Source organism: Hippopotamus amphibius, chromosome 15 (genome assembly GCF_030028045.1).
Source record: "Hippopotamus amphibius kiboko isolate mHipAmp2 chromosome 15, mHipAmp2.hap2, whole genome shotgun sequence".
NCBI classification, from domain to species: Eukaryota; Metazoa; Chordata; class Mammalia; order Artiodactyla; family Hippopotamidae; genus Hippopotamus; species Hippopotamus amphibius.
In genome coordinates, this window is record NC_080200.1 from 45,036,319 (window position 1) to 45,053,512 (window position 17,194).

Sequence of the window (17,194 nt, forward strand, 5' to 3'; positions counted from 1 at the left end):
CCAGAATTATGTAACGAATACTCTCCATTTCTTCTTTCATCAGACATATAAGGTGTTCTTACCATTTGTCGAAAACAGTGCTAGCCATTTAGTGATAAATATATGATCCAGAGGCTTTGCCTTCTAGGTGCTTACAGTGTGACAGGTGAGATCTTCACTATCTTGCAGAGACTTCTGAAACAACGTGTTTACATTTGCACTGAGGCTAAGTAAAGGCTATTATAGGATCATGCAGTGAAAAAATCTAAGCCAAGGGCAGGAAAGGTGAGTAGAAGTCAGGGACAGTGTCCTAGACAAACAGATTCTTGGCCTTTTCCCTGAATATCCAGTGAGATTTGGTCAGTGAAGATGAGTGGGGACACTGGAGGTAAGCAACCTGGATAGCTGTTCTGGCATCTACCAGCTGAATATTAATATTGGTCCTGAGCTTGGGTGTCAATATATTAAAGTCTAGATTTAGCAATGGTAGACCCTAATCTATTTCATGACTGAAAGACTCAATCCTGACAGAATATCTATCTATTCATTGAATAAGTTTCCACAATGGCCATCTCCAACAGTCATATACACCTCCTTTTATTGCACCTCACTTTACTGCACTTCCCAGTTACTGTGTATTGTTTGGCAAATTGAAAGTTTGTGGCTACTGTGTGTTAGGCAAGTCTTTTGGTGCCATTTTTCCAACAGCATTTGCTCGCTTTGTGTCTCTTTGTCATATTTTGGTAACTCTCGAAACATTTCAAACCATTTGCCAGCAAAAAGATTACTACTTGTTGAAGGCTTGGGTGATGGTTAGCATTTTTTAGCAATAAAAAATTAACATATGTACATTTTTAAGACAATACTATCTCACACTTAATAGAGTACAGTATAGTATAAGCATACTTTTTTGTATGCCCTGAGAAACCAAAATATTCATGTGGCTCGCTTTATTGCTGTTGTCTGGAACCAAACCTGCAAAAATCTGAGGTATGCCTGTATTAAATACACATTGCAGCCAACTGGATGTCATGGTGTTATCCATGGCACCCAACACAATGCCTTGCACTTAAATGTTAAGGTTATTGAATTAAATTGAAATGCCATCATCTAAATCTTAAATTTCTTCTGTAGAATGATTTCTTGCTGAAAAGTATCTCTACTTTATGTTGTACCACAAACTCATTGGGGGAATTGTAGGGATTAGTGAAAGAAACAATGAAAATATTCTGAGGCATACTATTGAAAATAAAACTGTAATAAGTTTGGTAGTGAAGAGCGATGTGGTGGTTCTTTCTAAGCTAGGGCAGGAGGTCAGAAACCAAACCTGAAAATGAATAGAGACTCTATAAATCATAATATACTGAAACTGAAGGCTAATTTCTATGTTCATGTAAGATGTAAGTCAAATGTAATGGGGAGAAGACAAATATAATCAACTCTGAACGTCCTATTCATTTTATACAAAGCTGGCACTGTGGACCTGTTGTTACCAGAGTATGCATTCCTTCACTTTGCTGTCTTCCTTCACTTTGTTTTCAAGTTCTGGCTTCATGCTTAGGAAGTCCATTACTATCCCAAGATTATAAATATATATTTATCTAATTGTCACTAAAGTTACAGTTTTATTTTGTACTCTTAATCTTTAGTTCTTGTGGGATTTATCTTGTATAGAATATGAGGAAAAAATCTATTTTCCCCAAAGTGCTAGCATATGTTGCCTTATCACCCAGTGTCTCTCCAGCATTGGGCACAGGAGGGTCTCAATAAATATTATAGAATGAATAAATGAATGAATGATGAGTCTGAACATTCCAAAAACTCTTGCCAGGTTCCCCTTGGGACCAGTAGGTGATTTTAAGACTGACTCAAATTAAAGTGAAAAGCCAGGCCTAAAGCTAAAAGGCCTTTGTGAGGCTGATATCTTCTGCTTTGGGCTATAATTAATTGATCTAACTTGTTGTGGGGATATACTGATAAATTCATTGAGGCATGAAAGGGAAAGATGTTTTTGAGTCCTGAGAAAAATGTACATTACATACATTGCATATATGTATATGGATATATATATCCCTATACTTTTGACATTATTTTTGGATTTGAGATACAAACGTTTGAATCTATCCATCTATCTTCCATCTATTTGGGTATATATACATACATACATATTAAGCATAAGAGGCACAAGAATTTAATATTTAAAAGTATGGGCTATCAAGACTGTCAGGATTTAATTTTACTTCTGACAAGTACTAGCTGTGTGACCTTGGGCAAGTTGCTTAAGTGCTCTCCCAGTTTTGTCTTTAAAATTGGAAGAGTGACAGTATTTACTTCAGAACATTGTTGTGAATATTAAAGTCATGTAACCATTTAAAATAGTGCCTAAAATATTGTAAGTGCTCTCCAAGTGTTAGCTTTTATTATTATCCTACTCATTTTTCCCAATAATCTTTCTTATTTTTTCTCGAGTAACAGATTCAAAATACCTTAAAAAGAACATTTAGGATTATTTGAATGAGAGGTTAAAAAAAAGTCACTTAGCAAAAAAAGCAACAGCTTTATTTATCGTAGAAAATATATAGTAGCACACATGGATACTAAAACTGTAAAGAAAAAAAATGCAGAAAGAACCATGTTTAGTTTAGGTTTGAATTCTGAAAAATAAAATACGTAAATTAAAAGTGTAAACTCAGAGGTACATCCTGTTTTCAAACACAAATTAAGAATTAAAAAATCAAAATGACAGACTTCTGCTAATCTGCTTAGGAAGGCATAAATTGTTAATCAGGCTCCAGGCAACATTGTTTAATACCAAGTTTAATAAAAATCTGCCTGGAGGAAGAGGAGGTCTGGTGGCCAATTTTGAAAGCTGGGCAGCTCTGTTTACATACTTAGTCCCTCTAGCTCTCAGGACACCATTGATAGGCTTTCCTTTGAAATTGGCTCCTTAAAGGAGTCAGAATTATTAAAAACTATAGCACAGGATAGAAAAGTTATATTTTTTCACTGGTGTGAGTAAACTTGGAAAGGAAATAAATTGGAGAAATATTTATTTAAGAGAATCTTTTGCAGCTTGTATGAGAATTTCACAGTAAGCATTTATTGAGTCTTCACTATATGCTTACATTTGCTAGTGATGCCTTTAAAACTGTGATCTTGAGATGGAAGAAGTGATATTTTAAACCATTTTCTCCTTTCTCCCCAACCTGTATTTATTCATTCCACAAGGCATCATGTGGGCTTTTGCTGTGCAGGGAATCAAGAAAATTTCCTAAAGTCTTGGCATTGTTTTTAGGAGCACTTGTCAATCAGGTGAGAACTAAATTGGAAAGTATTTGACAAGTGTACTGTCTTCTGAGGAGTCGGAGCCTTGTGGATGGTTCTTTGGATTGTTGAGCCCAAATTTCACTTGCTTTAAAGTCTTTCTTGATAACATCATGGATATCATTGCCTATTTCTTAATTACAAAGCAGGGCAGGTTTGGCTCTTGTTTTCACGATTGGTTTCTCTAAACAGCCATAGTTATCATTTGGAAAAAAAATTTTAAAAAAAGCAATTTAAAAATCTACTTTAATTTACTGACAAATGGGGAAGCAAACATATGCTCTATTAATGTTTAGAACATTCAGGGTACAAAGCAAACTTCTTGTTCTTTGGTGCACAATTAACCCGGCATAGGGTTTCAGTAATTTCTCCCCTCTCTGCCCACTGTATAAAAATCTTTCATTACATCACATTAAACTCAGTCGCTTGAGAGCATTTTACTCTTATGTAGCTTTCAACTTCATATTTTAAATAAAGTAACTGTCCTATTTAGCAGTCTATTTGATGAGAAAGTGGTTAGTCACACTATCACTAGACATCTAGCAGTGTCCTTCCCTCTACTGGGTCATCTCTTAAACTTATTTGCATTGTGTTTTAAGAACACAAAGTACACACACGTTTAAATTCAAGGGGCGAGAGTTAAAAAATAAACCACGGTGCTATTTGTAAAGATATTTTGGAATGTGGCATCTGAGAATTAAAAGCACATTGAGGAAGAAAGGGAAGTATTGTGAGACAAAATTTTAAAATGTGGGACGTGTATTTGGCATGCCTGCACATACTTCAGAGGCAGTTTACCTGCAGGTAGATATACGTTCCTTGAATGCAGAAATTATTGTAGAGCTGGTACTTTCTGGGTCTGGAGGTTTGCGACCACCTCCTCTTGATGGCACTAACCAGTAAATGACACCTCCATTCTGCTGTCTGAATTAGGGCCTGCCCCAAACATTTCTTTTTTGATAAAAAGGGATGAGTCAGAAAGAGAGTAAAACTGTGGCACTGATATTTATCACAAGGCCTCCCTCATAGAGTTTAATTCTTTATGAAACACTGACAAAATCCCAACTAGATACTTTTGTACAAGTAATTTACTAGTGAATAATTGCTGAAAGATATAGTAGCCCTACTTGATTCAAATTAGAATCAGCAGTAATATATCAGTCTTGGTGAATTTTATCATTTTGCATTGGTGATTACTTAGACTGACCACACGGTTTTGATCAGTGTTAAATTAGAACCTGTTGCTAAGAAGAGCTTAGAATATTTTAGTTGAATGTGAAATTGAGCAGTTCCAAACATTTTATAAAATGGATGATAGTAGATTAATAAAACTCTCTTTTTTAATCCTGCGAAGGTGGTTTAAGCTTTGCAGCTAAAAATACAATAAGCTCATTTTCGTGACTGAAATCTGTAGTATAAGCTAGAAGGCAATTGCTTTTTGTTACAACAATGAGTAACAAACCTTAAAATACAAATTAACACCTTATAAAATTTGTTTGTCCACAGTTATATATAGTTCACTTTTAGGAAAAAAAGATACCCCTTTAATAATGTGCATGGTTAAATTGAGCTGGGTTTTTAACAAAAGTAGATACAAATTTAAAAGTTCTTGTTTTCCACTGCATAATCTACTGTGTAATCAAGTAGGCAAACTCATTGCTCATGACACATTCTGGCCATGACCCTGGCAAAGCACAATTTCGGAGAACCTATTAATATAGTCAAAGGTTGTATTAGTATTTCAAATGTTATTATTAATTTCTCTAAAGTTTAATTAAGGGATCCAAAGATACCTTTTGATTGAATGACTTTATCTTTTGGGCCCTCTATTTGGCTTATTTACTTTTTATTCATCCAAACAAGGAAAAGAACTAAGTCAATCATTTTTCAACATTACAGTATTCATTATCTAACCCAGTGGTCCTCAGACTTTTGGATTTCATGGAACATTAAGAGTTATTTTTTTAAAGGAGGGAGGGTTGACATTGGGTTACTTGCAGATTTTAATTTTGTCAAGGGGGAAAAAAACAACATAATTTATCCATTACACTTTCATGAAAATACTGACATTATAACTCCAAAGAAGTGGGAAGGTCAAGTCCTTGCCTGAGTCCTTAAATTGAATAAATTGAGAGTTATGAAAAACACAACAAATAGGTTGTCATCATGTTTCATATCTGATCACTGACCAAAAAACTTTTTTTTTTCTTTGCAAAGATGCACACTTGACTTTGGATAGCCTGAGGAAATACTGATTTAGATAAAGTTCATTCAACACTAATATTAAGCCATCACAAATAAAACAAAAACCTACATTTTTATCATGTGCCCCAAGTAGTGGTCAAAATTTTGAAGGAAAATTTTAGTTCTTCTTTGCAATAGGAGCTTTACAAAAAGGTACAAACACAAAAAATTCCTAAAGAAGTCTAAATCCTTCTTTTCTCCTTAAGCTTCCATGCCTGCTCCTTCATAGTATATTTATAAATAACAGTATTATAGATTTCAGTTTCCTCTTTCAATTTTTAATGCCAGAATTGAGTGGAGATGATAAAAAGTCATAGTACTCTACAATTAGAAGTCAAGTTACAGAAGAGAGAGAAAGAACAAAATAAATTTAGTTTATCCATGGACAAGTCACTTCATCTCTCTGGTCATCAGGTATCTCAGATGTAAATGATGGGTGTTGGGTAAAGTCATTTCTAACCTTTCTGTGTCTCCCATTCTTTGATTATATTTCTGATTGTCAAACTGTCCATGAAGTCTGGATTAACCACATGACTTTTTGAATGGTGGTAATAGAATAATAAAGTTTAATGAAAATGACTTACCACTGTCAACGATATATAATATTACTGTATTGTTAAGTGGATGTCTTTCTTCCTTTCTCCTTCCTGCTTTCCTCCCCCACCCGGCCTGCTCATTTTCTTGTTAAATTTTACTTGGTAAACACATCATTCAGAACAAATACTGAACAGTGATGGGAATGACATAACAAAACAACAGTGATGGGAATGAAATAACAAAACTGTGGTCATAAAAGAAGAAAATAACTATTTTTAACCATCAAATAAGGAAGGAAATAAATACCATCTTATTCAACTCTACCTACAGTCTCCAAAGCTATGCATATAGTGAGTTTGTTAATGCACTAAGAAAGGACTGAGGCCCTCAGTGAGGTTGCGAAGCCCTCTGTCAATGAAATAAATGGTTGTCAAAGTTTTAGTTACCTTCCTGAAGTACCCCCTCCAACTTGAGTCTCTCTCTGAAGGTAAGAGAAGATAATTTATTCCCGTATAAAAAGTACCATTATTATGCTCAGAAAAATGGCCCACACAATCCTTTTTACTACAATTATAAACTCTAATGCATGCTTCCAAGTGGTTTTTAAAAAGTGAATAACCTAGAGACATTTTCCTCAGCCTTAGAAATCTGCACTGCTCTGGTCAAAATAATCAAATCACTCCCATGCCCTCTGCTGTGCTGTATTTCTCAGAGAGTCACACTTTACTTCTAAGATAGAAGTGTTTGTTAACAGCACATTCATTAAGTGCTTGACTCAAACAAATTTCCTAGAAATTCAAACCAAAAAAGGGCTAAATAAAGAGGATATAGTATAACATCTTCCTTTTGACTTACTGTGTAATTATTAACATACGGAATGCATGGAAAAGACAGCACAGTGTGTGACGTAGAAAAGCTAAGTAAAGGTTTATTATCGTTTACTTTGTAATTAGCATCATCATTATTTGGATGTATAAAAATTCTGAGCTTACTGGTCAGTATTTTTTTTAAATCTTGGCTGAATATATATATATATATTCACATACACATTTTAAAATATATTTGCCATATTTGTTATCAGTCATGTATGGGGTGGGGGGTGTGCTGTCTTGTTAGTTCAGTCTTTCTTCATGCGACATAAAGAATCCAAATGAATGACTCATATTTGATCTTTATCACTTTTGTATACTTTGGGTTGCAGGTGTCAGAAGGACGCACAGTATATCTATGTAGCTCGTGGGGCAACAAAGATAATAAAAGGAAAAGGGTCCATATTCTTCAAAACACTAAGAAAACCTGTCTTTGATTCTACTGAGATTTCAGACCACTTTTTAAAAATATACTCCTCTGCTTATTTTATGATCCATGCAGGATCATTTCCTTTAGATGGTGATTTTTTAAAGGATAACTTCCAAATTTGCATTTCATAGTAGAAAAGTGTAGTGTTTATAAACGTGTTAATGATGTAATCATATTTATAAAATTGTAATTAATAGTAGCAGTATTTATAAAGTGGAAAACGCACCCTGTATAAAAATGGCAATTTTAATTCTATTTCTGTTCTTATGTTTTCCTCTTATGTAAAAATTCATCTCCTCATCTCTTTTCATTTTACTCACTTTGGACACCTCCTAAGTTTAATTTTTTCTTGCTCTTTTGCATTCCTATAATTTATTAGGTCTCCTGAATATCTTTTGGGCAGATCTACCAAATTAGGGAATGATAGAAAGAGAAAAACACAGTGCTTTTTCAAGTGATGAAATATGAAGATAAATTATACCCTGTGGTGGCTACCTTCTCATCTTCTTCCTAAGTTGTTCTTTTCCACAAGGTAGCACTGCATATGGCAGGAAAAGCTTAGGGCCCATGCTGCCCATATATACTGCACATCAAATTTAAGGGTAACATTCTGGCTTTAATTAAACTCTTCCTCTTATAAATCTCAGCAAGGTGATCTGATTAATAGAGGAAATGAGCGCCCAACAGTGTTAGTGTAATGATATTAAACAGAGGAAACAAGGTAAAATAGTCTCTAATAATCTGTGGGGATGGGGGACACAGCCCTCTGCATATGTGTCCACCCTACGTTTATGTATGTGCACTCCCAGCATTCATTCTTCAGTTAGTTTTCTTTGTTAGAAGAGTTTAAAATTTCCTGGATAGTTCAGTCTTGAACAGCTAGTATACAGACTGTATCTGGTCACCTCGGACCCAGTCATTTTGGCTTAAAGAGCCTTACTCCATTTACATCTGTAGTAAATGAAGGCGCACCACCTTTTTGACGGGTTATTTATACTTTTCCCCTCTTACCTTATCTCTCTACTTTGTGAGTAGTGGGGTTACAAAGACTATATACTTTTGGCTCTATAACTTAATGAGGGAAAACTTGAAGTGTCTCATGTGATTACTCTGAAAAGGGGAGCATTCCTTAGAAATAGGAACTTTTAAAAATGTAGGCCAGTTTAATCTTCATAAAAGGAAAGCTCAACCCAAAATAGTGTTTAGATCTAGGAAAGTGCCTCAAACTCTCATCTATGTTCCAAATAAAACAAAAAATCCTAATGGAGAGAAAAAAAGAAAAGAATGAAGAGAAAAAAAAAATCAACCCAAACCCTGCATTTCTTTATTTCTTCTCTAATATTATTTGAACAGTGTCACAACTGGGTGCTCTGTGTATGTGTGAATTTTAATTTTCTTCTTTCAGCAATTTCCCTATTAGCATGATGTTCTTGAGTCTTTGTATTTAGAATCATTATTCAGAAAAAAATTTAAACCAGGGAAGGTTTGATTATCTACGTTTTCACCTTTTTTGTGAAGCAAATAAGGTAAGCTCAGTAGACACTAGCTAGGCTGAAACACTATTAAAAAATGGAATTCAGACTGAGTCACTGCTCATTCTTATAAGCGAGACCCTAAATCTGATCGACCCTAAAGAATGGGCTACTGTGACTAAGCTAGCAGCAGAAGCAACTGGCTTCTGCCGGATGTTATCTCATTTGGAACACATTTCAAACTTTAGAACAGATTTTTAAATTGGAAGTTGAAACCTGCAGACTGTCAGCAGAAGAGGCTGATTCACCCCTATAGAACTTATCTTACTATAGGTTCCAGGCAGAGTGTTTTTAAGGATTAGGTTACCTAAAATGTGTTGTGATACATCAAAGAGAGAAATAAAAAACACTTCCTGGATTAAAAGTGACACATGCATCTAAGCATCTTTTGGATTTTAATATATGTTTATTTGAATGGGGCCTTCTTTAAATTAGAAGCCTCTGATTCAGTATAACTTGTGAATGTTCACAGATCTCTGAAAGGTTAATTTTTATCTGCAAATATTGCTTTGTATATTTGCGTGAACCCTCATGGTGGGGTTCTTCATGTGGAACTTTTTGAGTCATAACTATAGTGCCATTATTATTATTGGGTAAATTTGAGTGAAGGAAGTACAGTCTTGGCAAGGTCAGAAATAAGGAAAATCTTATATCGATAGTGGTGAATTCTTTATTAATTGGCCATGCTTTCATTTGGAATCATAGAAAAGTTACCAAAAGTCTAGATACCCAGAAACTGTGCAGATACTCTTGAGTTCCTTAAATTAGAGGAACTACACAAATGACAGCGATGATAATGGTTTTGACCTGGCATAAATGTCAAGAAAGGACTTGGAGAATACTGTCTTGTCTATGAAGGGAAAGCTGTTATGTGCTTATTATTTTAGATAACAAAATCCATGATGCAACTGAACTGCAGGGAGAAATGCATGGCGTGACCCACTAGAGGTCCCTTCCAACTAAAAAAGTTTCCATAGTTCAAAGGATTCAGCCTTAGTAAGTGGGCATGAATGACTGCAAAGCAAGTAAGGGCCAGAAGGGGGGACTGCACATTTTACTTACTTAAAGAGAAGCATGGTTTCACTCAGATTATTTGTCATATTCTCTTTTTTTATCCTTATGTAGCACAATCAGTTAGCTCTAGTTAGATATTCAGAAACTGTTGTTCCAAGTTATTGATACATTTGTAAAAAGAAAGTGTCATTTGATGTCCTGGAGCTATAGTTGTGCTTTCTAGAGATATTAGCTGTTTCAAGTGTCTCAGAGCAATATTTTGCAAGATAGATCTTTGGTTGAAAAGGAAGAGTGCCTCAGAGTAAGTTTTTACTTGCAAAGCTGATGGAAGTGGTGGGTGGAAGAGGTAGTATACACATTTTCTGATAGTAGGCAACTTGGTAGAAAATGATTATGTTTCTATATATTATCTTTGCAGACTTAGCATTAAGAAATGTAATTGCAATAAATTGATGTAAAAGCCAGATAGTAAAGGGACTAAAAGTCCCTACAGAGACACCAGTCTGTCACTTATAATGGTAGCAAAAGATAATTGTAGACAAGTACAGTAGAACTAAACCATTGCTATTTTCCTTCAGAAATGTAATGCTGCTTCTCATGTTTTTCTGAAGAAATTGGTTATTTCCTCTGCCTCTAAAGTATGCCAAGAACCATCAAAACAGGTAGAAAAATATCTGCCTTTTATTTTCGCCCAATAGCTTTTTAATTAGAACAAACCAAAGAGCAAAAGGGGTCAGGATACAGTCCTGTGTGATTGCGTTTTCCAGTAAATTGTTGGATTTCTTTTAAGTTTCCGAGTTCTGCATTGAAAATCTGGCCTCTGGCATAAACTTTGCCCTCCTCCTATGACATAATGAAGACATCTGCTTCACCATATCCCCTTTCTTCACACAACTTGTTTTCTGGCTCTCTAAAAAAAAATAGCCAACACAGAGCCATGCAAGTGCTGATACACAAAGGATGATGCTCAAGCCAAACTAGAAGAGGTTTTTTTCCTCCTAAAGTAGAATCCTAAAGGTTTTCCTTTTCAGGTACAGGCATCAGCAAGAAAGGAAATAAGCAATCCTTGGTCACCGTTTGTATAAGCTTATTTGTTCTTCATTCTTAGAAGAGTTGTGCATTAACATGGTATATCCCTGTGTTTCTTTTCCCACACACGGAGAATTTTGCACCGCCTGGATTATAACCACTCAGAAAGCCCATATTTTGCATTGCACCCCTCCAGAGCAGCCAGACATGTATACATCAGCCACTACAGCAACATTTTTTTTGCAGGAAAAAACCCTCTTCTTTCCTACATTATGTGCTTCAGTAAGTGGAAATGAAGATTGGCTGAGACACGGGATGATACACCTCACACTGTGAATATCATAATTAAAATGTCTTTACAAAAAAAATGAGAGGGAGAGAGAAATGTGTGGCTATTCCAGACGATTAAACTTCTTGGTACTTGGACGTTCTTTATAGTTAACTCAGGTGAACAGCCCCTTGCACTAACAAGGACCTGCATGCAACTCCCCATAAAATATGGATTTTATTGCAGCAGTGACAACACTTCTCAGCACCACGCTGACCTCTCCAGCATCTCCCATCTCGAGATCTCCGATAACTCTTGGCATAAGAATAACTACAGAAGTAATCCCAGCTCTGCAATACACAACACAGCAACGTTCCCTCATATTAAATTCCGGAATTAACGCATCGGGGGCTCCACTTGTCCTGCATCGGACACCTAAAACCAGGAGCACTTGCTTTGCTCTCCAACCAGTCCGGGGGAGGCGTTATCCCTCCAGATTTGTTCCTGGCCAGCCTTGGAAGAGCACGAGCGAGCTCCGTCTTCCACATGACTTTTCCCTGGACGGTGTGCTCCATTTTCGGAGTCCAATGTTGGACTTTCCTTGCAACCTAAGCATTTCTGCCCTGTGTGAGCCGTCAGGCGTTGCCCCCAACGTGCAAGCTAATGTATATATTTTTTTCTCTCTTAAAGCTTCTTTTCTGAGGCAAATCACCTCTTTAGCCTAAGTTTTCCTTATTGGGAGCATTCGAGAGTTTTGAAGCTACCTAATTTTCTGCGTTAGCCCCCAAACCAAGAAATGTAACTCCGCTAAAGCAGCCCCTGACAGACCCTTGTGATGTGGGCAGGTGGAAATAAATCAAGCTCCAAACGGCTCGGCCGGTCCTGCACGCACCAGCGCCCTTGGTAATTGACCAGCCAACTTTGCAAATGCCGGCGCTCGCTTGGCAGCCTCTGCCGGCGGAGAGAAAGGCAGCGGGTTCTTCCCGGCGGCCCCGCCACACATGCCCCCACCAAGCCCCACCGCGGTCTTACCAGAAGGCGGAGGCGCGGCGCCAGAGCTCCCCGGGAACCGGCGCCTGTTCTGGGCAGCGGCAGCAGCGCCGCCCGCGCAGCCGGACCCGCGCGCCCGCCCCGACCCAGGCTCGCAGGCTGAGCATCCCTCCCAACTCCAGCGTGCGGCACCCGCCGGGCGGAGAGGGCTCTCTTTCTGATTGGCTTCCATCAACGCTACAGAATTAAAAAAAGAAAAGGCATGCACCGTCGCCGACGGAGATCGAACCCACCTCTGCTCGCCTTCCTGCGCCCGGGGAGACCCTGCGACCCGTCCAGGCTGCTCCTGCCTCCGCCGCCGCTGCGGTCGCCGGCTCAGCCGTTCTTGCTGTCGCGGCTGAAACTGCAGCTCTCGGGATGGGAAGGTTACGGGCTCCGGAGAGCTGGCTCTTGTGGGCACACACTGATTTGCAAGTGAATGAAGTGGGAGGGAGCAAAGAGAGGAGGACTTTGTTAGAGAGGCCCAGTGCCTGCCCCCGCCCGCCCCCTCCCCTTGACAGAATGACTCCCTGTGTTTGAAGTCCTGAGCGATTCGCTCCCTGTAACACTCCCTCCGCCCCAGGCTTTCCTTTCTTTTCCTTTCTTATTTTTTGGGGGGTTAAGACATACTCAGAACTTGCGTGACTTCGTCTGTTCCCTCCTTTATACTATCAAAATGCACCTTGTGCTATTATCAGTAACGGTTGGATATTCTTTTTTCTTTTCTTTTCTTTTTTTTTTAACCGACCGAGCAATTACAATTCCCAGGGACACAGTACCTCGTCGCGCTATCAGTTGGCCAGCTTCGTGTTATAGCACGCGTAACATGCACACATATAAAACAAACCCGGTCTCCTGAGATAACAATACTGACGGCTTTTCTTCACAACATAAACAGGCGTTCTCCAGACGAAAGCAGAAATAGATTCAGACGCCTCTTTCTTTCCCTCCTTCCATGGAGACAGGTTTTCACATAGTCCTATGATCTCTGTTACTCTTTCGGAGTAACCCCAGGATGTTGTAGAATGAAGCCATGCTTCCCTGGGCTTGCAGAAACATTCAAGACTCAAACCCTTCAGGCTCACCACTCACTTATGGCTGATTTCATATTTCTAAATGAGTTAATACAAGGATACAAAAGACTTGCAGAAGAATGTATGATGATCTTCAGGTCTGCTTAACGGTTTAAGATCTCTCCTGAAAGTTCCTGAAGTATAACCTCCAAATTAAACTCTTTGGTACACATAGCAGTTTGCATAGCTATATTTACAGTGACCAAAAAAGTGATTTCTAATATTAGGGAACTAAGCTGCAAAAGTCTTAAGCATGTCAATGTATTATTAAGTGAGAGGAATGGTTTTCTACATAGAAGATATAGACATTATGGAGCCAGGCACTGTTAGATTAGGAAAATTAAATCTAATTACCACAGTGATTGCACCCGGGGTCAGTAGCATCCCAAACCAGCTGTTTGTGTATGTTGTAAGTTGTGGGGAGATTTCCATTGTATGGTGCGCTAAAAAAAATCCAGGCTGCTTTGGCCTCTGAGTGGTTAAACTGGTTGGAGGTTGGTCTCCTTCCCAACTGAGCTCTTACTAGAAAATCTTTTGTTTCTCCAATAGAAGTTCAGGCATTTAAATAAAGCCAAAATCAAAGTATTTCCTCTAGGCAGTCAGTGCTTCAAAGAAGTGTGCATGGAATGGTTTTAGCACAGATGTTCCACACATGGAAGATGGAAAGACTTTGAATTTCTTTCTTGAAAAGATCTTCCTTTAATGAAGAATTGCCACCAACTTACAAAAAGAGGCTGAACATTTTCTCTTCTTACAGCTATTCAGACTCTTGTGGGGAAAGGAGAGGCAAGAAGAAAGCTACTTCCATTCCTCAGATTATGAATTCTTATACATTTAATTGGAAATACTAGCTCCTTATGTTTGTATAGCCCTTACTGCTTACAAAGTACTTTCACAGACTATTTTATTGAATTCTTCTTTCAACAAGTGGTCTGATTTTTCTCCATTAGGACAATGGAAGCAGATTAATGATGAGATTGCATAGGTTAAATAACATGTCCGAGGCAATAAAAACTGGTAAGCAGAAGAGTCAGAAATATTACTGGTAAAACTGAGGCTGTGTGTGTGTGTGTGTGTGTGTGTGTGTGTGTGTATGCGAATAAAAATAAGCCACATTTAAGGCAGCCTTTTGAAGAAAGACATGCAGAAAACTGATTTTTATGATAAAGTGGGATAATAGTGAAATTGATGTTCTCCCTGTTGAACAAGTTTGTATCTCACAAAGGAAATCTCTAATTGTTTGCAGTATACTGTTCCAACCCCACTAGCTTCATACCAGAGGTGGTTAAAACAACTACTTTTTATTAAGATTGGATAAATAATCAATTTGCTTGGAACAGTTCAAGTGGCAACATTAAATTACATAAAGGATAGCACTTTTTAATACTAAAAAAGATTTCTGTGTGATTTTTTGAGGATTTCTAGCAATATTTACTACAATCATTATTAATTTTCAATTGCACAAGTGATATAAATATCCAGAATTATTTCATTCTCATTTCAGAGGTAAAAAACTGAGAGTTACTAAGGTTAAATGATTATCCAGTGTCATATAAGTACTGTTTCCAGGTTATTCTCTGTCACACAAAAACATGCCACCAAGTAACAGAAGCTAATTAGAGATAGTTAAACAGATGAGAGGGTCTTTGCTATCATCATGTAGGGTCTTCTCATGAAACTCAAGAGTGGAAATTGTTCAGGGCTTCTGGAGAGACTTGGAAGCAAACCCTGAGAAGCCACCAGTACTCTGCCTATAGTACTACTTTCCTGTCCTCACTGTGCTTCTGCTTCTGTTTTGTCTGCCTTCACACTGGCTTCCTCTGTCATTCAGTCAGACCTTCAGAGCAGTACCACTGAGAGAGTTCCAGAGCTTACCTGTTGGAAAGAGTGTTTCTTTTTCTGCTCCATTTCCAATTTCTTGGAAAGCAGCTCTAACTGGTCAGGTGTTCCCCTGGACCAGTCTGCTGGGACTGGGGCTGGTGCATAGTGGGGCAGCAGGGTTACCTACCCTCTCCCCCTACCCCCACTCCAGGACCCAAATAAGGGGCAGCAGCTAGGGAGTGCCCTTGTAAACTGGGAATACATTCCAAAAAGTGTCCCATTGCACACATTCTCTTGTTTTGTTTAGTAATTTGATACAGCTGAAGTATCTCATCAGTTTTTAGACTACTTCATTATTTTATATGTTTCAGTCAAAATTACTTGTACTTCTCTCCTTTAACAGCTTGCAAAGTTTCAATTTAAAAAAAATACTTCTTCATAGACCATTACTAGGGATATTAATTTTGATGAGGGATTTTTCAACTTCCACTAAATCTCTCTTCAGATGATTAAGAGGCTATATTATCCTTATAATGGGGATGCATATAAATAAATAATTACAAGTTCTCTGACTTTCTTTTCAATAATATGCATCTGTATGCAATGATTATCTGATAAAAACATTTTCATGATCATCAACAATTATTCTTGATTAGAAGAAAAAGTTAACTTTTAAATCCATGTGCCTAATTAAGAATCTTGGCATGGGTAGTTTCTCTTCGTCCAAATCTTCCATCTAAAATTTACCTTAAATGTGCTGGTACCAGAAAAAGTACACACGTTACAGTGCTCATTACTCAATCATCATGGTGTGCACAAGTGGACAGATTTCAGTGAGCAATGAGTGCTTATTTCCCACCTCTGCCCTGTGTGTGTGTGCACATGTGCTCACATGCATACACACATGTGTGCACACACACACACACACACACACACCAGAGTTTAAGGGGGAAAAAAGGTTTAACCACCCTGGGTGTTATTGAACTGAAACAAAGGAGACAGGAAACCTCAATGGAATTCCTCTTTTGTGAGAGCCATAGACATCTCAATACAAGCTAAAATAAATTCACACAAACTTCATGTGCTTATCCAGGTTTTCTAATCCTGGGAGAGTTTCCAATACTGTATTTAAAATGGGTTGGATCCCAGGATGCATTAAGACATTTCCCTTTTGATCATTATAGTTGACTCATCACTGTAGGTAGATTATAACAGCCAGGAGATTTCCAAATGAGATAAATGCACAGCAGCAAAATGTTATTGACCTACACAGGACATTTTAGTACTCTGGGCATTTCCAGGTTGGTAGAGGGGACTTCAATATTTGCCGAATTCTTTTATATCTTTTTCAGTGCTTAGTGGGAGAATCCAAACTTCTCTGATCAGGTATCTACAACTCAAGTTTGGTAGACTGTACTATGTCAGTGAAGGAGCATGTCCTGGTTTAGAAGAAACAGCCCGTTAGGAGGACATGCAGGTTGTCAGCATATTCTCTTAAATAACTGGTATAGACCAGAATAAACTGAAAATCCTACACTTGCATCTAGGGGGAAAAATAATTCCTTTCTCCTACTCGTCCCTCTCCCAATTATAGAAACACTTGATAGGAATAATGACAGGCTGGAATGGGAAAGACAATATAATAACACATGTTCAAAAATATTTTGGTTTTTTATATATATACACACACACATATATATAGTGAGCGTATTAAAATTTCATAAATTTTTGTCGAAAGAAGACAAAGACGAGAAGATTATCCTTTGTGTAGGTATAAGTGTTCTCTTTAGGATAGACCAGACTTCACCTAGAACCTTCTGTTCCTCTTTAGGTACCACACTTAAGTACCTTTTTCTTTTTTGCCCCTTCTCTTGTTTTCACTGTACTTTGTAAAATACCTGTAGTACTTTAGCTAGACCTCATTATTTACATATTCTTGTTCATCTACCAGACTTATATCCATTGAATTACTGAAGGTAGAGCATTTGCCTGTTTTGGTCATCATTTTAGCTCCTGGTGCTTGAAAAAAAATGCTTGGTGCCTAC

General features: G+C 37.7%; 1 protein-coding gene across 1 annotated transcript in view; it reads right to left on the reverse strand.

Annotated features, from left to right (window-relative positions):
- LOC130836584 (cadherin-6) overlaps positions 1–12,636 on the reverse strand; it is a 116,946-nt gene extending 104,310 nt beyond the window's left edge. Inside the window, exon 1 of the mRNA XM_057708861.1 lies at positions 12,510–12,636. The gene's annotated coding sequence lies outside the window, so the exon portion shown is untranslated. The remainder of the gene's footprint in view (positions 1–12,509) is intronic.
- Between the last annotated feature and the right edge of the window lie 4,558 nt (positions 12,637–17,194).